A 20,386-nucleotide genomic window follows, 5' to 3' on the forward strand; every position below is an offset into this window, starting at 1 on the left:
CAGTCTCCCTATAGTAGCTGGAACTGCGGGTGTGCACCACCACGCCTGGCTAATTTTGGGATTTTTAGTAGAGATGGGCTTTCGCCATGTTGGTCAGGCCGGTCTTGAATTCCTGACCTCAAGTGATCCGTCCACCTCGGCCTCCCAAAGTGCTGGGATGATGGGCATGAGCCACCACACCCAGCCCAGGTCACACTTTTGAACCCTTCAGTGGGCTCATTTTAAGTGAATTTTTAGCCTAATGGTCAACTGTCGAGTTATTTAAACCTTCCCACCCAAGCTTCCTTGGTCCAGAGAGGATCTGAAGCTCATCCATAAACAACACAGCAGCATTGCAAATCTGGGAATGGAGGAGACCGTGAAGGCGGTATTTGGGGGTTGGGTGGGGTGGGGGAAACAGCAAGAAAAAAATCAAAGGATGGTTAGCCAAATGAGAATGGCATTCGTGTGTGTAAGGGCGGGCTCCTGTTTAAGTGTAGGTAATTTTCAACTCAAGAAAAAGCATGTGTATTGAATGCAGGGGGTTGAATAGCATCCAGCAAAAGCTCACATCCTCTTGGAAGCTCGGCATGTAACCTTCTCAGAGACAGGGGCTCTGCAGACGGAAGATGATAGGGATCTTGGGATGAAATCATCATCCTGTTTGTAGGGTGGGCCTTAAATCCAATGACTGGTGTCCTTTTAAGAAGGAGAGACACAGGCCAAATTCGGTGGCTCACACCTGTAAACCCAGAACTTTGGGAGGCCAAGGCAGGAGGATCGCTTCAGGCCAGGAGTTCGAGACCAGCCTGGCCAACATGGTGAAATCCCATCTCTACCAAAAATACAAAAGTTAGCCAGGCGTACGCCTGTAGTCTCAGCTACTTGGGAGGCTGAGGCATGAGAATTGCTTGAACCCAAGAGGTGGGGGCTGCAGTGAGCCAAGATGGTGCCACTGCACTCTAGCTTGGGTGGCAGAGCGCCACTCTGTCTCAAAACAAACAAACACCAAGAAGGAGAGATTTAGAGGCGCAGAGGAGACGACACGGCTGTGTGGGGATGGAGGCGGAGACTGGAGTGACACGGCCACCAGCCAAAGACTGCTAGAGCCCCCAGAAGCTGGGAGAAACAGGAAGAACCCTGCCCCTGGAGTCTCTGGAGGGAGCCCAGCCCTGCAGACACCTTGATCTCAGACTTTTGGCCTCCAGAACTGGGAGAGGAGACTGTTATAAAATGTCTTTTATTTAAAGCCCTGCAATCTGTAGTAATGTGCATGGCACCCTAGGAAATAATACATTGGTCATTAAAAAAAAAAAAAAAAAAGGAATCAGGCCAGATGCAGTGGCTCATGCCTGCAATCCCAGCACTTTGGGAGGCTGAGGCAGGAGGACCACTTGAGACTAGGAGGTTGAGACCACCCTGGTCAACATGGTGAGACCCTTTCTCGAAATGGAACGAAATGAAATAAATACAATAAAATATCAGCAGAGCTTCTGTGTTTCTCTGTAGCCGTGACAACGGAAGACCCTGAGGTGGAGAGGACGACGCCTTCCTATTGGAATCATGGGCTCAGAGTACGTGGGAAGAGCAGAAAACATGTACAACCCTCACACAATGCGTGCGCCCTGCAGGCTCAAAAACCACAGCTGCGCCGGGCGCGGTGGCTCATGCCTGTCATCCCAGCACTTTGGGAGGCCGAGGCGGGTGGATCCTGAGGTCAGGAGATCGAAACCAGCCTGGCCCACATGGTGAAACCCGCTCTCTACTGAAAAAAGACAAAAAGCTGAAAGTGGTGACCCACGCCTATAATCCCAGCTACTCGGGAGGCTGAGGCAGGAGAATCGCTTGAATCGGGAAGGCGGAGCTTGCAGTGAGCCGAGATCACACCACTGCACTCCAGCCTGGGTGACACAGCGAGACTCTGTCTAAAACAAAAAGTTAAATTAAAATAAAAAATAATAAATAAATAAATAAATAAATAAATGATAGTAGAAAACAACAATTTAAAAATTAAAAGATCAGGCTGGGTGCAGTGGCTCATGCCTGTCATCCCAGTGCTGTAGGAGGCCGAGGCGGGTGGATCCTGAGGTCAGGAGATCGAGACCAGCCTGGCCCACATGGTGAAACCCCGTCTCTACTAAAAAAAATACAAAAATTAGCTGGACGTGGTGGCACATGCCTGTAATTCCAGCTACTTGGGAGGCTGAGGCAAGAGAATCGCTTGAACCCAAGAGGCGGAGGTTGCAGTGAGCCAAGATCACGCCATTGCACGATAGCCTGGGCAATAGAGACAGACTCCATCTCAGAAACAAAAACAAAAACAAAACAAAAACCAAAGCTGTGTGCGTCGAAGGAAGGGTCGGTTGGTTCCTTCCCTCCGGGACTGAATCCATGAGAACTGCAGAAATTTAGGATTAGGAACCAGTTCACCCAGGGTTCCTAAACCCTGCAATCACTGGGGGAGGCCCGTCCCACCCGGAAGAACCTGATTAAGTGGTCTGGGGTGTGCTGGGCACAGGGCAGTTAAGACTTCAGGTGACAGTTACCAGCAGCTCAGGGTGGAGCCTGTGTGAGGCCAGCCCTGGGTCCTACAGGAAGCGGCCCCAGAGTCTAATGTCCTCAGTGCTTCTGTGGGGGACGGGAGGAATGATGTGTGCAAACATTTTACACCATGGTAGCGGCCAGGCGTGGTGGCTCATGCCTGTAATCCCAGCACTCTGGGAGGCCAGGGCAGGTGGATCATCTGAGGTCAGGAGTTGGAGACCAGCCTGGCCAACATGGCGAAACCCCATCTCTACTAAAAATACAAAAATTAGCTGGGCGTGGTAGCGGGCACCTGTAATCCCAGCTACTCGGGAGGGTGAGGCAGGAGAATTGCTTGAACTGGGGAGGCGGAGGTTGCAGTGAGCCGAGATTGCAACACTGCACTCCAGCCTAAGCAACAGAGACGCTGTCAAAAAATAAAAATAAATAAAATTAAAAATTAAAAATAAATAGATAAACGATAGTAGAAAACAACAATTTAAAAATTAAAAGATCAAATTCCGCCCTTACGGAGTTTTCTGTGCAGATGGTGAGGGGAAAGGAAGCATTCTTTTTATTTTATTTATTTATTTTTATTTTACTTTTAAGGAGGGATTAAGACCCACAAATAGCCAATTACCTTGGATGTCACAGGTGGTAGATCATGAGCACACCTTTTCTGTAAACGATCAGAGAGTAGACACTTTGAATCTGGGGGCCAGAAGGTCTCTGTGGACACTGTTTATCTCTGCCCAAGTAGTGAGAAAGCAGTCATGGATTATATGTAAATGAGTGGGTGGGGCCGTGTGCCAATAAAACTTTATTTGTAAAAACAAGCAGAGGGCCAGATGTGACACATGCCCAGGCTGTATCTGCAGAACCCTGAGCTGCAGAGATGAACAGCCTCTGAAGTTAAGGACTGGCAGTTCCTCAAAAGGTTAAACACAGTTTTCATGTGACCCAGTAATTCCAGGCCTAAGTATCTGCCCAAGGGAAATGAAAGTTAGGTTTACACAGAAACTTGTATAGGAAAGTTCACAGATGCATGAGTCATAACAGGCAAAATTGCAAACAGCCCAGATGCCCGTGAACGGATGAATAGATAAGCACAATATGGTCCATTCGTTTAATGGAAGAGTATTCAGCCATCAAAGGAAGGAGGCTCGGACACAGGCCATAGTATGGATGCACCTTGAGGACATCACGCTCAGTGAGAAAAGCCAGACATAAAAGGCCATGCAGTGTGTGATCCCATTTTTTTTTTGAGACGGAGTCTCACTCAATTGCCCAGGCTGGAGTGCAGTGGCACAATCTCAGCTCACTGCAAGCTCCACCTCCCGGGTTCAAGTGATCCTCATGCCTCAGCCTCCCAAGTAGCTGGGACTACAGGCGTGTGGCACCACGCCCAGCTAATTTTTGTATTTTTAGTAGAGACGAGGGTTTCACCATGTTGGCCAGGCTGGTCTCGAACTCCTGACCTCAGGTGATCTACCTGCCTCGGCCTCCCAAAATGTGAGGATTACAGGCGTGAGCCACCGCGCCCAGCCGTGTGATTCCATTTCTATGAAATGTCCAGGACAGGCCCACCACAGAGGCTGGAAGCGGATGCGTGGGTGCCGGTGGCTGGGGGAGGGGATAGAAAGTGACCGCTAATGGGGTTGGGGTTTCCTTCAGGGGGAAGGAATGTCCTGGTCTGATAGTGGTAATGGTTGCCCAACCCTGTGAACATACTAAAAACATTAAATTGCATCACTTCAATGGGCGAGTTCTATAGTATGTGAATTACATTTCAGTTAAGGAGGAAAAAAGGCATAAAGAGAGAAGTCACGGCAGAGACAATGTCCTATCCCAGAGGGGCGGCGCGGGTGCGGATATGGAGTTGGAAAGGCTGTGGGGGCTGACTGTGTGCAGAGGCCTGGGCAACACCCTGAGTTCAGAGCTGGGACGTGGGTGTGGAAGAGTGCAGGGGCAGGGGGCCGGGTGGCCGGAGCCAGGCCAGAGTCGAGTCAAAAATGGCCTTGAGGCCAGGCGCAGTAGCTTACACCTGTAATCCCAGCACTTTGGGAGGCCGAGGTGGGTGGGTCGCCCGAGGTCAGGAGTTCGAGACCAGCCTGGCCAGCATGGTGAAACCCCTACTCTGCTAAAAACAAAAATTAGGCGGGCGTGGTGGTGTGCACCTGTAATCCCAGCTGCTTAGAAGGCTGATGCAGGAGAATCGCTTGAACCTGGGATGTGGAGGTGGCATTTAGCCGAAATCGCACCGCTGCCCTCCAGCCTGGGTGACAGAGCCAAAAAAAAAAAGAGCTTGGCTGCTTTGTGGAGAGTTTTAGCCCCTTACTGGGGCCAGCGGTAGTCTCAATGGTAAGCGGGATCTGTTCAGGGTGGTGGAGATGCCCTCAGCGTCTCATTATGACATCTGCCATTCCCCATCCGTAGAAAATACTACTTTATGACCACGTTGGTGGAAGAATAAATATGAGACAGGCGGATGGTATTCTTCTGACTTTAAAGGAAATTAAAGGCTGGGCGTGGTGGCTCACGCCTGTAATCCCAGCACTTTGGGAGACCAAGGCAGGTGGATCACCTGAGGTCAGGAATTCGAGACCAGCCTGGCCAACGTGTCGAAACCCTGTTTCTACTAAAAAATACAAAAATTAGCCGGATGTGGTGGCGGGCACCTGTAATCCCAGTTACTTGGGAGGTTGGGGCAGGAGAATCACTTGAGCCTGAGAAGCGAAGGTCGCAGTGAACTGAGATCTCACCACTGCACTCCAGCCTGGGCGACAGAGAGAGACTCTGTCTCAAATAAATAAATAAATAAATAAATAAATAAATAAATAAATAAAATAAGTAAAATAAATAAATTGAGGCTGGGCACGGTGGTTCACACCTGTAATCTCAGTGCTTTGGGAAGACCAAGGTGGGAGAATCCTTTGGGTCTAGGAGCACGAGACCAGCCTGGACAACATAGCAAGATCTTATCTCCGCAAAAAAAATGTAAAAATTAGCTGGGTGTGGTGGCACGTGGCTGTGAACGAGCTACTTGGGAGGCTGAGTGGGAGGACAGCTTGAGCCCTAGGAGGTCCAGGCTGCAGTGAGCCATGACTGTGCCACTGCACTCCAGCCTGGGTGACATAGACAGACCCTATCCCATCTCTACTAAAAAAACAAAAATTAGCCGGGCCTGGTAGCACGTACCTGTAGTCCCAGCTACTCAGGAGGCTGAGGCAGGAGAATCGCTTGAACCCGGGAGGCGGAGGTTGCAGTGAGCCGAGATTGCGCCGCCGCACTCCAGCCTGGGTGACAGAGCGAGACTCTGTCTCAAAAATCAATCAACAAATCAATCAATCAATAAAATAAATAAAGGAGACATTTGGACACAGATGCGCACAGGAGAGAGAATGCTGTATAGATAAGAGACTGGGGAGACAAGGCAGAGATTGGGGGTGTCACTTCCACAAGCCAGGGAAGGCCAAGGATCTCCAGCCACCACCAGGAGCCGGGAGTGGCCCTGGGACAGATTCTCCCTCCTGGCTTCGGAAGAACCCAGCCCTGCCTACACCTTGGCCTTGGACTTCCAGCCTCCAGAACAGAGAGAGAATGAACCTGCAGTGTCTAAACGGCCGGGTCTGTGAATCTTGTAAGAGCAGCTCCACGAAACTCACACAAACCCCTAAGAGGCGGCTCAGCCTGGCTCCGGGGGAAGGGTCCGAGACAGCAGACCAGAATTTGGGCCACGGCGATGGTCGGGGGACACCTCCTTCTCCTTCCACCCCCACCACTAAAGGACTGGATAGAGGTTGTGAGGCCGGAGTCGGCAACATTTTCCTATAAAAGGCCAGAGAGCAAACTTCTCCGGCTTTGTGGGTCAGATGGTCTCTGTTGCAACTGCTCAACTCAGCCGCAGAGGCAGGAGAACCGTTGTGGACGATTTCTCAATGAGTGGGCATGGTGGGTGCCAGTGAAACTTTATTTACAAAAAACACACTGTCGCTGGGCATGGTGACTCCAGCCTGTAATCCCAGCACTTTGGGAGGCCGAGGCAGGCGGATCATTTGAGGTCAGGAGTTCGAGAACAGCCTGACCAACAATGGTGAAACCCCGTGTCTACTAAAATTACAAAACAGCCAGGCATGGTGGCGCACACCTGTAATCCCAGCTACTCGAGAGGCCGAGGCAGGAGAATCGCTTGAATCCAGGAGGCGGAGATTCCAGCGAGCCGAGATGGCGCCACCGCACCCCAGCCTGGGCAACAGAGTAGGACTCGGTCTCAAAAATAAAAACAAAAACACAAAAACAATAACAAAAAACCCACACTGTCCATCATGGGCCCTTTCTGGCTGACCCCTGCTCTAGAAGCTCCTTGAGTTCAAGTCACTGGTTTGGCCGTGATCATTTCTGTAGTGATGCTTCTCCAAAACACACCTTCTCCATCTGCAGGTTTATTTCTTCTCAGTTGTCCTTGATTTTGTGTGTGTGTGTGTGTGTGTGTGTGTGTGTGTGTGTGTGTGTGTGTGCGAGAGAGGGTCTCACTCTGTCACCCAGGCTGGAGTGCCGTGGTGCAATCATAGCTCACACAGCCTCCACCTCCCGGGCTCAAGCGACCCTCCTGCCTCAGCCTCCTGAGTAGCTGGGACTACAGGTGCACATCATCACACAGGCTAATTTTTGCTTTTTTTTTTTTTTTTTTTTTTTGCCATTTTGCCCAGGCTGGTCTTGAACTCCTGAGCTCAAGGGATCCTCCCACCTCGGCCTCCCAAAGTGCTGGGATTGCAGGCATGGGCCACTGAGCTGGGCCGGTGTCCTCTGTAGTATTCTACTTAAGCGCTGCCTTTGATGCTTCTATGCTACAGAGGCAGATCTGAGTGGTGGAGCCAGAGACTGTCTGGTCCACAGAGCCGAAAACAGCAACTCTTTGGCCCTTTACAGGAAAAGCTCGCTGCCTTGTGGTCTAGGATGAGACCAAAAAGGTCACAAGTCTCCTCTTCAGAGCACTAGACTCCATGGGGGCAGGGCAATGTCAGCTGGGCAATGGGGAAGTCACCCATCTGTTCCCGGGCAGGACGCACTCAGGCATGGAAGGGAGAGAAGGGCGTTGCCATTCGGCAGGAACTCAGGAAGTAGGGCGTTCACAAAGCCTTCCTGGAAAATGCACCTCACCAGGCACTCCAGCCACCCAAAGACAGTCACAAGCATGCGAGCACACATACACACACGTGCATACACACATATAGAGACATACATATACACTCGCACACACACATACACATACATATACATACACACACATGCACATATACACACATATACACATGCACACACATATACATACACACATACACGTACACACATGCACACACATATATACACATGCACATATACATATACATGCACACATAAACACACGTGCACATACACACACATACATGCACATATATACACATACAATAGTACACACATATACCCATGCACACTTACACACATATACATACACATATACACACACATGCACATATACACACATATATAGACATACACATACACATGCACACACATATATACACATACACATATATACATATATACATACATACACGTGCACATACACCCATTAGACATATACACATACACGTGAGCACACACATACACATACACATAAACATACCTATATACACATATACCACATATACCACATACACACGTGCACATATACACACATATACACACGTACAGATACATACACACATAAACATATACATACACATAAATACACATGCACATACACATATAGACATGCAAACATACACACATACATATATGCACATACACACACATATATAAACATACACACATACACATGGACACACACGTGCACATATACACATATACAGGCACACACATATACATACACACATACACATACGTGCATATACACACATATACATACATATACAGATTACATACACATGTACATATGCACACATATACACACGTACACATACATACATTATACACACACATGCACATATGCACATATATAGGCATACAATACACATGCACACACATACATATGCACACATACACATATACACATACATACACATACACACATGCGCACACACACATAGACACATGCACACACGTGCACATATACACATATATACACATGCACACACATGCACATACACATACACATGCACATTACACACAGACACATGCACATACACACATATACATACACACATATATACACATACACACATACACATATACCCATAAAGATATACACATATACACATACATATACACACAAATATACACACATACACACATATACATGCACGTATACACACATGCATACACACATATACACACAAATATATACACATATGCAAATACACACAAATATACACACAAATGCACACACACACTCATGTGCAAACATATATCCACACTATACACATACACATACATATACAAATATACAAATACACACAAATATACACATACAGATATATGCACAAAAACATATACACATATACATATTTACACACATATACACACAAGCTCACACATACAGAAGCACACACATATACACAAAAGCAAATATATACACAGAAGCACACACACATACCATTAGGCACACACAAGCACACACACATACACAAATGCACACATGCATATACACACAGGTGCACACACACACACACACAACTCAGTGATGAGAGAGGCCCCAGCATGAGGCACCTGCTGGGGTCCAGTTCCACAAAGGATGCAGCATAACTCTGGGGCAGCAACCGCTACACAACAGAGGGCAATCATCTCCATTCTTAAACAAAAAGTGCAAGCAATGGTAATTTGTTGCAAGCAATGATAATTTATTGCTATTATACTAAATAGGGTCTCTCCTCTTAGCACTGTGGACACTGTGGCCAGACCATTCTCTGGGGTGGGGCTGTCCTGAGCACTGCAGGGTGCTGAGCAGCGTCCCTGGCCTCCACCCACTCCATGCCAACAGCACCCCCATCAGGATAACCACAGATGTCCCCAGACATCACCCATCGCCCAGTCATGATAAACCACAAATGTCACCAGACATCTCCCAGTGTCCCCTGGGGAGCAGGATCAGCGAACCACCACACTAGAACAATGGCAACAAAAATAACCACAAAATCCCAGAATCCGGCAGCATAGCCCTGAGCAAGGTCAGTGACACGGGGCCGATGTTCGTGCCTCCGGATCTCACGTTGAAATGTGACCCCCAGTGTTGGAGATGAGGCTGGGTGGGCGGCATTTGGGTTGTGGGGGTGGATGCCTCATGAATAGCTTGGTGCTCTCCCCTCGGGAATGAGTGAGTTCTCACTCTGTTAGTTCACAGACAACCTGGTTGTTAAAAAGAGCCTGGCACCTCCTCCCTCCTTTCTCTGGCTCCCTCTCTGGCCGTATGTGATGCCTGCTCCCCCTTCACCTTCTGCCATGAGTGGAAGCTTCCTGAGGCCTCACCAGAAGCCCAGCAGATGCTGGCAGCATGCTTGTATGGTCTGCAGAACTATGAACCAGATAAACCTCTTTGCTTGATAAACCCCTCAGCCTCCGCTCTATTCCTTTATAGCAACACGAAAAGGACTATGACAGTCAGGCACGGGGAGACACACAGAGCTCGACTGGGCCTCAGGTCAGGAAGGAAACTTCCCTTTCCAGCCACATGTGGATGGGGCCTGTGTTCAGTGGGGAAGCGGCACCTGCAAACCTCTGCTCTTCCATCTGTAAAATGGGCATCTCCACACCCACTTAGCTGAGATCATGGGAGCAAAGGAGAAGCTAAATCCCTAAGGATGCAGCCCCACAGTGGGCCCCAGGAGGAGTTTCAGACAGACAGCCCAGGAGCCAAGTCTCAGCCATAAGCGGAAGGTACTGGAAGGTTTTCCAGGAGCAGAGAGCCCTCCTCGGACAGTGGAAAGATGGTAAAGGACGTGAACCCACAATTCACACAAGGAAACAAACCCCCAAGCCTAAAAAGAGATGTTCAGTTTGGCTTTTTAATTTTTTGAGACAGGGCCTCGCTCTGTCACCCAGGCTGGAGTACAGTGGTGTGATCACAGCTCACTGCAGCCTTGACCTCCTGAGCTCAACTGATCCTCCTGCCTCAGCCTCCCCAGTAGCTGGGATTACAGGTGCATGGCACCATGCCTGGCTAATGTTTGTATTTTTTTTTTTAGAGATGGGGTCTCACTATGTTGTCCAGGCTGGTCTCAAACTCTTAGACTCAAGCAATCCACCCACCTTGGCCTCCAAAGTGCTGATATGATAGGCGTGAACCACCGTGCCCGGCGGAGTTGTCCAGCTTTAACAAACAACAACAAATGCACGGTCTGGCCCCTCAGACCGTCATGGATGGAAGCCTGATGACGCCCAGTGTCTTCTAGGATCTGCGGAATGGGGGCCTGTCCAGCACAGATAACAGAGGGTCCCTGGTCAACATTTTGAGAAGAAAAGGTGGCGGCATCGTCGGAACCGAGAAAGTGCTACCTGCTGATGTGACGATTCCGTACCTAGGAATTTATTGTAAAGACCTTGTTGGACACGTGGGCAAAGATGTCTACCTATATCCTTATCCTTGTTCTGATGGCAGAACTGTGAACGCTTCCAAACTGGAACCATCTCAAATCTGCCTGCAGAGGTGTGGTTAGGCCACGTTGCATTTCTAGGATGGCTGGTGTGCAGCGGTGGCTCGGAGGGCACCCGCAGGCTATGTTAAGTGAAAGAGTTATCAGATGTGTGGTCTCTTTTCTCTCTTTCCTTCTTTCTTTCTCTCTCTCTTCCCTCCCCTTTCCTCCTTCCTTTCCTCCTTCCTTTCTTCTTTCCTTCCTTCCTTCCTTCCTTCCTTCCTTCCTTCCTTCCTTCCTTCCTCCCTTCCTTCCTGTCTTTCTCTCTCTCTCTCTCTCTCTCTCTCTCTCTCTCTTTCCTTCCTTCTGATGGAGTCCTGCTCTGTTGCCCAGGCTAGAGTGCAGAGGTGCGATCTTGGCTCACTGCAACCTCTGCCTCCCGGGGTCAAGTGATCCTCCTGCCTCACCCTTCCAAGCAGCTGGGATTACAGTACCCGCCACCACGCCTGGCTAATTTTTGTATTTTTAGTAGAGACGGGGTTTCACCATGTTGGCCAGGCTGGTCTTGAACTCCTGATCTCAGGTGATCTGCCCACCTTGGCCTCCCAAAGTGTTGGGATTACAGGCGTGAGCCACCACGCCCGGCTAGTGGACCATTTTATATGGGTCATATAAAATACGGACTACCTACCTATCCTGTCCCATTGGCCTGTTTGTTCTTTTGACAATGCCACATTGTCCCTCTTTGTTTTTTGTTCATTTGTTTTTGTTTTGTTTTGTTTTGTTTTTTGAGATGAGGTCTCACTCCGTCCACCAGGCTGGAGTGCAGTGGTACGGTCTCAGCTCACTGCAGCCTCCACCTCCTGAGCTCAAGCGATCCTCCCACCTGAGCCTCCCGAGTGGCTGGGACCACAGGTGCACACCAACACACCAGGCTAATTTTTTATTTTTTGTAGAGACAGGGTCTTGCTGTGTTGTCCAGGCTGGTCTTTAACTCCTGGGCTCAAGCAATCCTCCTGCCTCAGCTTCCCAGGTATCTGGGACTACAGGTGCATGCCACCATGCCTGCTTAGTTATTTATTTTTTGTAGAGACGGGTTTCACTATGTTGCCTAGGCTGGTCGAGAAAGTTTTTAATTCCTTCACAGAGCTGTGCGACCATCACCACTATCTCGTTCCAACACTTTTTCTTTTCTTTTTTTGAGAGGGAGTCTCGCTCTGTCGCCAGGCTGGAGTGCAGTGGCGTGATCTCGGCTCACTGCAACCTCCGCCTCCCGGGTTCAAGCAATTCTCCTGCCTCACCCTCCCGAGTAGCTGGGACTACAGGCGTCCGCCACCACGCCCAGTCTTTTTGTTGTTTGTTTGTTTTTAAGAGTTAACATTCTGTCACCCAGACCAGACTACAGTGGTACCTTCTTCTCTCACTGAAGCCTTGAACTCCCGGTCTCAAGCGATCCTCCCACCTCAGCCTCCCAAGTTGCTGAGATTACAGGCGTGAGCCAGTGTGCTGGCTGAATTCCAGAACTGTTTCATCATCTTAAATGGAAACCTTGTCGGCATTAGCAGTCACCCTGTCCCCTCCAACCACACATCCATGTTCTCTGTGGATCTGCCTGTTACGGACATTTCTGCTTATTTCTGCTTTTTTTTTTTTTTTTTGAGACAGAGTCTTGCCCTATTGCCTACGCTGGAGTGCAGGGACACAATCTTGGCTCACTGCAACCTCTGCCTCCTAGGTCCAAGCAATTCTCCTGCCTCAGCCTCCTGAGTAGCTGAGACTACAGGCGCCACCACACCCGGCTAATTTTTGTATTTTTAGTAGAGATGGGGTTTCACCATGTTGGCCAGGCTGGTCTCGAACTCCCAACCTCAGGTGATCCACCCGCCTCGGCCTCCCAAAGTGCTGGGATTACAGGCCTGAGTCCCACACGCCTGGCCTGGCTTCCTTCATGAAATAGGTGTTGAGGGGACCACGGTTCAGAGCCCACTCCCCAACCATGTTTCTGCACTGATGGAGGAGGCGGGGCTAGTCCGAGGGAAGCAGCTAGAAGACTTAAGATGTTCTGTGTGCCCTGTCCCCTCACAGCTGCGTGGCCTCGGACAAGTCACTTCTGTGCTGTCTGTGGAGAACGATCTAAAAGTGGGATCGGGGCTGGAGGCGGTGGCTCACACCTGTAATCCCAGCAGTTCGGGAGGCTGAGGTGGGCGGATCACCTGAGGTCAGGAGTTCGAGACCAGCCTGGCCGACGTGGAGAAAGAATTAGAGTCTTGTTCATGGCGAAACCCCATCTCTACCAAAAATACAAAAATTAGCCGGGCGTGGTGGCGGGCGCCTGTAGTCCCAGCTACTCGGGAGGCTGAGGCAGGAGAATGGCGTGAACCCGGGAGGCGGAGGTTGCAGTGAGCCCCGATCGCACCACCGCACTCCAGCCTGGGTGACAGAGCAAGACTGCGTCTTGAAACAAAAACAAACAAACAAACAATAAAAGTAGGACTGGCATTTCCCTCCCATGGTCATATGCAAAGGGGCGAATTAAATTCTTTCTGGAAGAGGCCGGAAAGGCACTGCATGCGTGGGATATACCGTGGGCACCACGGACCAGCTGCTGCGAGGTATAGCCGGAGTTCTGCCGCCTCGGGGGAGGCCTGGGTATCCTGAGACGAGAGATGCTGCGTTCTCACCTCGGGTGCCTGGGTCTGGCCCAGAGCCCGTCACACCTGGCCTGGTGCAGTCCAGGTGAAACCCGCCCTGCCAGCCACCCCCGCCATCTCCCTGGTGGGGGAATCCCTGCTGGGCCTGCATTCTGACATCATGCCTTCAAACTCAACGGTGAGGCTGCAGGAACACGCATCCCATATGACGCTGAAGATGGGGCTTGGGGCTGACTTTGAGCCCTTCCTCTCCCTCTCTCTTTTCTCACTAACATGTTGTGCCGCCATCACCACCATCCTCTCCAGAACTTTCTCCTCTTCCCAAACTGAAACTCTGTCCCTGTGAAACACTCACTCCCTGTCCCCCTCCCCAGCCCCCGGCATCCCCCATCCTACTTCCTGTCTCTGTGAATCTGACGACTCCAGGGACCTCCCAGAAGTGGGATCACACAGGACACGTCCTTTCGTGTCTGGCCCCTCTCACTGAGCGTGAGGTCCTCGAGGTTCATCACGCTGTAGCCTATGTCTGGATTCTCTTCCTTTTCATGGCTGAGTAATATTCCACTGTCTGGTTGGACCATGCTGTGTTTATCTACTGATGGACGCCTGGGCTGGCTTTCACCCTGGAGTTGTTGGGAATCGTGCCGCTGTGCACATGTGTGTGCAAACACCTCCTTGAGTCCCTGCTGTCGGTTCTGTGGGATCTATACCCAGGAGTGGGATTGCTGGGCCTATGGTAATTCCACGTTTACCCATGTGAGAAGCCGTCAGGCTGGGCCTTGTTCCATCCCCACCAGCCGCGCACAAGGGTCTGTTTCTCCACCTCCTCTCCTGCTCTTGTCCGAAACCGCACTTGTTATCTGAGCCTCAGTGTCCTGTCTATTAAATCGGCTCGGGGTTCCTCCAAGGCTGCTGGTAGGCCCTGTGAAAGGCTGTCAGCTCCAGCTGCTGTTAGCCGTAGGGGCACAATGAGCTGTCAGGGAACCAGGGAAGAAAGGCTGGTTGGAGTCTCTCTTTCTTTTTTCTTTTTCTTTCTTTCTTTCTTTTTAGACAGGGTCTTGCTCTGTTGCCCAAGCTGGAGTGCAGTGGCACCATGATTGCTCACTGCAGCCTGGACCTCCTGGGCTCAAGCCGTCCTCCCACCTCAGCCTACAGAGTAGCTCTCTCTTTCTTTTCTTTTCTTTTTTTTTTTTTTTTTTTAGACAAACGTTGTGTTTAATGGTAAAGCTTAGCACACCCCAGCCCCAGGAATGGTGTGGAGCTGTAGCAGCAACAGGCAGGTGGCCCCCAGGGAGCCTCACATGGTGAAGAGGATGAGGAAGGCGACCGTCAAACAGAAGAGCCCCACAACCTCAGACAGGGCAAAGCCCAGAATGGCACAGAAGAAGAGCTGCTGCTTGACAGACAGGTTCCTGGCATAGCCAATGATCAAGCTGCCCAACACCGTTCCAATGCCAGCCCCTGAACCCGCCACACCAACTCTGGCTGCCCCAGCACCAATCAACTTGGCTGCCGTGTCAATGTCCCGGGAGGCAACACTGGTCTGGAACTCCCGTCTGGCCACCTGGAGTGGGAAGCTGCTGTAGGAAGGCTGTTTAGATGAATTCACTGAGCTGTTCAAGAAGGAGGCAGACACAGGCCTGGTTAGCCCCCTAGTACAACAGCGGATCAGAGCTGGAGACATGAGCAATGCCCCGGTGGTCTGCATTTTTTCAGTCGTTGGTAACTAACATGAATTGATAAGGCCATATCTAGATTGCCATCGCCTCTCCCAGCACTGGGGGAGAAATACCCTCCACACTGCCCAGCCCACAACCCTGCCTATTGCTGGCTCCCGGCCCCAAGTCACCTGTACTCCCCACTTTTCCTTTTTTTTTAGACAGGGTCTTGCTCTGTTGCCCAGGCTGGAGTACAGTGGCACCATGATAGCTCACTGCAGCCTGGACCTCCTGGGCTCAGGCCATCCTCCCACCTCAGCCTCCGGAGTAGCTGGGACCACAGGTTTGCACCACCCTATCTAGCTAATTTAAAAAGTTTTTTTTTTTTTTTTTTTTTTTTTGAGACGGAGTCTTGCTCTGTAGCCCAGGCTGGAGTGCAGTGGCCGGATCTCAGCTCACTCCAAGCTCTGCCTCCCAGGCTTACGCCATTCTCCTGTCTCAGCCTCCCGAGTAGCTGGGACTACAGGCGCCCGCCACCTTGCCCGGCTAGGTTTTTTTTGTTATTTTTAGTAGAGACGGGGTTTCACCGTGTTAGCCAGGATGGTCTCGATCTCCTGACCTCGTGATCCTCCCGCCTCGGCCTCCCAAAGTGCTGGGATTACAGGCTTGAGCCACCGTGCCCGGCCTAATTTTTAAAATTCTTTTGTAGAGACGGGGCCTTGCTGTCGCCAGGAACTCCTGGGTTCAAGCAATCCTCCTGCCTCGGCCTCCCAAAGTGCTGGGATCATGGGTGTGAGCCACAGTGCCCGGCTCTAGTCTTTCTGGGTGTCCTTTGGGAGTGATCTGGAAAGCTTCGGGGAAGTGCACAGAGCAGAACGGGCGCCTCCTCAGGGTGTGTAGACACGCAGACACACGCAGGCCCACGCAGGCAGACACACACGTTCACACACGGGTACACGCAGACACACGCAGGCACACACACAGACACACGCTCACACATGGGTACACGCAGACACATGCAGGCACACGCTCATACACGGGTACACACAGACACACGCAGAACCAGACACACAGACACACGCTCACACACAGGTACACACACACGCAGGCACACGCAGGCACACGCAGGCAGACACAGACACGCTGACACACAGGTACACGCAGACACACGCAGAACCAGATACACACACGCTCACACGCGGGTACATGCAGACACACGCAGGCACACGTAGGCAGACACACACGCTCAGACACAGGTACACGCAGACACACACAGACACACGCAGAACCAGACACACAGACGCATGCACACACACAGACACATGCAGCACAGGCACGTGCTCCCAGAGCAGGAGTTGTGAGGCTGGCGGAATCCAAGACTGAGTTTCCCAACCCACCGCAGTGGGGCGGCCTCGGATGACGTGCAGGCATGCAGCCCGGATGGCCCCAGAGGACCGCAGCAAAAACAAACACGCCGGGTCGATTCCAGCAGAACTCTTCGACCCAGGCCTGCACACGGTGTGCTGGGAATCTGCCCTGGGTGGGGCTGTCCCACTCCCTCCCAGAGTTCGCTGTGGTCCCTGGATGCTTGCTGACCCCAGGGAGGACAGGGCAGGCCGCGGCGGGCGGGGGATGGGCACTGCAGCAGCTGCTGGCCGCCCTCACACGTCTGGGAAACCAGGAACCCTTGGGAACTAAACTTGGTCTTTTAAATGAATTAATTTATTTAAGAAACAGGGTCTTGCTTCACTGCGCAGGCTGGAGTGCAGTGGTGCAATCACAGCTTACTGCAGCCTCGACTTCCTGGGCTCAAGCGATCCTCCCACCTCAGCCTCCTGAGTAGCTGGGACTATAGGTGTGCACCACTACACCTGGGTAATTTTCTTTTTTTTTTTGAGATAGAGTCTCGCTCTGTCGCCCAGGCTGGAGTGCAGTGGCTGGATCTCAGCTCACTGCAAGCTCTGCCTCCCGGGTTCCCGCCATTCTCCTGCCTCAGCCTCCCGAGTAGCTGGGACTACAGGCGCCCACCACCTTGCCCAGCTAGTTTTTTGTATTTTTTAGTAGAGACAGGGTTTCACCGTGTTAGCCAGGATGGTCTCGATCTCCAGACCTCATAATCCGCCCGTCTCGGCCTCCCAAAGTGCTAGGATTACAGGCTTGAGCCACCACGCCTGGCCCCTATCTGGGTAATTTTTAAAACTTTTTTTTACAGATGGGGTCTCCCTGGGTTGCCCAGGCTGGTCTCAAACTCCCGAATGCAAACGATCCTCCTGCCTCGGCTTCCTGAGTAGTTAAGATTACAGGAACGCAGCACCACCCTGGCTAATTTTTAAAATTTGTTCTAAAGACGGGGTCTCGCTATATTGCCCAGGCTTGTCTCAAACTCCTGGGCTCAAGTGATCCTCCCGCCTCAGCCTCCCAAAGTGCTGGGATTACAGGTGTGGGCCTCTGCGCCCGGCCTGAATCTGTTCTTAACTCATTCACGCTACATGAGTCACCAGGGCTGTCCCGTGTTCAAAGTTCCAGTAAGTCTTTGTACTCCTGTTGGCAGGGTCAGGACAAGGTCCACCTCGCAGACTAGGGCTGTGGGGACAGTAAGCTCAGTCTCTGTGTTGCATAACCAATCACCACCCATGTGGTGGCTTCCAACACCATCCACTTAGTACATCACAGTTTTGGGGGTCAGGAGTCTGGGAACAGCCAAGCCAAGGCCTCTGCTCAGGGTTCCCCCAGGGCTGCAGTCTGGGTGTTGGATGGGGCTGCATCTCATCCGAGGCTCGGCCGGGGAAGGCTCCTCATCCAGCATTCCCTCAAGCTGTTGGGACCATTTGCCTCCCTGTGGTTGTAGAACCGGGGTCCCTGTTTCCTTGCTGGCTGTTGCCTGGGGGACACTCCCAGCTCCTAGGGGCCACGCTTGGGTCCTCGCTATGAGGCCCTTCTTGGGCCTTCTCACAATGCACTGCTCACTTCTTCATACCAGGAACCAGCAGGCGAGTGTCTTCCCATGACTCTGCTAAGCTAGAGTCTTCTGGCTGGGTGTGGTGGCTCACGCCTGTGATCCTAGCACTTTGGGAGTCTAAGGCAGGAGAATTGCTTCAAGCCAGAGGCAGAGGTTGCAGTGAGCCGAGATCATACCACTGCACTCCAGCCTGGGCGACAGAGCGAGGGAATAAATCTAAAAAGAAAACATAGAACATCCCTATATAAAATGTTATGGTGTTATTTTCCCTTTTTTTTTTTTTTTTTTTTTTTTGAGATGAAGTCTTGCTGTCACCCCGGCTGGAGTGCAATGGCATGATCACAGATCACTGCAGCCTTGACCTCTCAGGCTCCAGATCCTCCCACCTCAGCCTGTCGAGGAGCTGGGGCCACAGGTACGCACCACCACGCCCGGCTAATTCTTTTATTTTTTTGTAGAGACGGTGGTCTCACTGTTGCCCAGGCTGGTCTTGAACTCTTGGGCTCAAGCAATCCTCCCACCTCAGCCTCCCAAAGGGCTGAGATTACAGCCGTGAGCCACCACGCCGGGCCTCACGCTTGTCTTATTCAGCATTATGACATCATAGAGGGTGCTGATTCTTAGAGATTTTGAGGGTCTGAGGGTTTTGAGGCTCAGAGATTTGCTGAGACTCAGGTAGACGTAGGCAGAACTGGGACCAATTCCCCGTTAGAGCCGGGGACCCTCAGAGAACCCGATACGGGACCCAGGGGACCGAGGGCAGCCTGGTGCTGACTCCTTACTCGCCCTGCTCACTACTCTATTTTAGGAAGCGATTTGCGTTTTTCTATTTGATTGAATCTCTTCCTGAATGCTTGCTCCGATTCTTTGTGGAATGAGGCAGAATATAAATAAATCAATAGAAAACGGTGCTCCAGCCATGAGAGACTGCCCGTCCTGCAGGGCCGAAGGAATGCACAAGCAACGCCCGCTCAGGGTTAGGCTCAACGGCCGGTAGCCCCAGGCTTCATGGCTAACCAGGCCGGAGAAGCTGGGCAGAAAAGCACCTGTTTGCAGCTCCCGTTCAGCAGGATCTCTCCCGCTCAGCCCTGTGGACATCGGGGCTGGATCCTTCTCTCTGGGGTGGGGCCGTCCTAGACACCACAGGGTGCTGAGCAGCATCTCTGATCCACCCACTCCCTGCCAGGAACCCCCCAACACTGAGACCAAGAATCATCAGCTTCCAAATGTTAACATGCCCAAGGAGGGAAACCATGCTAAAGGAATTTAGCTAAGGTCACAGAGCTGGGAAGGGGTGGATCGGGGCCTCAAACCCCTGGCTCCTGGCTCCCTAGGGGCCGAGCTGTGGGGATTTGGATCCCAGACTGACCCCCGGCATGGAAAACCACCAGCGTGGACCGGCGCCAGACCTGCTTGTCTGTCGCTTGTCTGCGAGAGGCCAGGAAATGGCTGGGAGAGGGAGAGACGGTTAAACGAAAAAACATCCCAAGAATGCACATTGCTCGTCTCCGGCCCTGGCAGCCCGCCTCGCCGGTGCCTGCAGCAGAGGGTCCCATGATTTTGGGCTCCGCCTCAGCATCTGCGGGATGAGTGCCACTGGGCGGGCAGGTCCAGACCTCGCCAAGGTCTGGACAGGGGGTCACCCAGACACACCTGACTCGGACCATGTGGCTGAGTTTGTTTTGAAATTTCACTGCCCAGCGTAACAGAGCCGAGGCCACTCCCAGCGCCGCTGGCTCCCGTCCGGGTCTGTGTCCTGCAGCTCAGGGTGGCCGGGGCGGGCGGGAGGACAGGCACCTGGCACCCACCCAGACCTGCACCCTGGCCATCAGGCTGCCCTGGGAAGCCGGGCGGCCGGGAAGATAAATGGCAGAGTCAACAGGGCGGGTGCAGGAAAGGACGCTCCCTGTGCGTGCTTCTGAAGCCCTGAGCACACAGCCCTGTCGGTTGGGAATCGTTGAGTGTTTTCCTCTGAGGTCTGCAAGTGTTTATGGTAACAAGAGGAGGGAG

At 51.7% G+C, this 20,386-nt stretch overlaps 1 protein-coding gene and 1 pseudogene across 7 annotated transcripts in view; both read right to left on the bottom strand.

Annotated features, from left to right (window-relative positions):
* Positions 1-20,386, bottom strand: part of GNG7 (G protein subunit gamma 7) — a 209,797-nt gene that overhangs the window by 55,620 nt on the left and 133,791 nt on the right. The window contains exon 3 of one of the 7 annotated variants that reach the window (XM_065535413.1): positions 5,701-5,798. The exons of the other annotated variants lie outside the window; for them this stretch is intronic. The gene's annotated coding sequence lies outside the window, so the exon portion shown is untranslated. The remainder of the gene's footprint in view (positions 1-5,700; positions 5,799-20,386) is intronic. 7 annotated transcript variants of the gene reach the window in all.
* On the bottom strand, positions 13,554-20,339 carry LOC102115461 (ATP synthase F(0) complex subunit C1, mitochondrial pseudogene; annotated as a pseudogene).

This window comes from Macaca fascicularis, chromosome 19, assembly GCF_037993035.2.
Source record: "Macaca fascicularis isolate 582-1 chromosome 19, T2T-MFA8v1.1".
NCBI classification, from domain to species: Eukaryota; Metazoa; Chordata; class Mammalia; order Primates; family Cercopithecidae; genus Macaca; species Macaca fascicularis.